We start from the raw sequence: 813 nt of genomic DNA on the forward strand, positions 1-813 counted from the left end.
CTCTACTAATCTTGACATCTTGGGCTATTTGGCGATCTTCCAAAATGGCAGCCTCAACTTGACAGACAGATGCCTCATCAATGGCAGAAGGGGGGCGACCAGGTCTGGGAGCTGTTTCCACAACTTCCGGCCATGTTTGAATTCACGATGTCAGCGTTTTACAAGGTCATATGATGGGACATTATCACCATAAGTTTCTTTCATTTCATCAAAAGTCTCCTGTGGTGTGCGTCCTTTCAAATACAAAAACCAGATCACTGCTCGACATTCAACAGGCTCCATTTCACACCTGACTCAGTTCAAATACCTGTAAAATAGAAACCACAATTAGTTCAGAGCTGTAATTTGCCACATAACCCGTAGAGATATAAATCATTGCACATGCAAAATTTCAGCTAGATCAGACAACTGAAAGTGGGTCAGCCGCATTACTTATTGCGCGCCCCTCATAAAAAAAAAATGAAAATAAGCTATGCTTACAAATTTTACCTTGAAAAAAAGAGTAAAAAGTTTTTTGTTTAATTTTATTTTTGTTTTTATAAAACGGAAAAATCTATTAAAAATGAATTTCGTTTCTTTACCTTGTAACAAACATACTTCAGTTATATTTTGTGACCTGACCGATAATTGCCCTTAATGAACCTAGATGGAATCAAACGAAAATTTCCATGCTGTCTTTAGATTATGTGAAAAATATAACACGTATTAAAACTTATAGATTATTATTATTATTATGGAGTTTTCATACAGGCTATCATCAAAGAATTCTCTTTGAGAACAACTTGTGATGTTTCCTGGAGTCTAAGTAACAAG

Source organism: Euprymna scolopes, chromosome 9, assembly GCF_053919585.1.
Source record: "Euprymna scolopes isolate OS-2025 chromosome 9, ASM5391958v1, whole genome shotgun sequence".
Lineage (NCBI taxonomy): Eukaryota > Metazoa > Mollusca > Cephalopoda > Sepiida > Sepiolidae > Euprymna > Euprymna scolopes.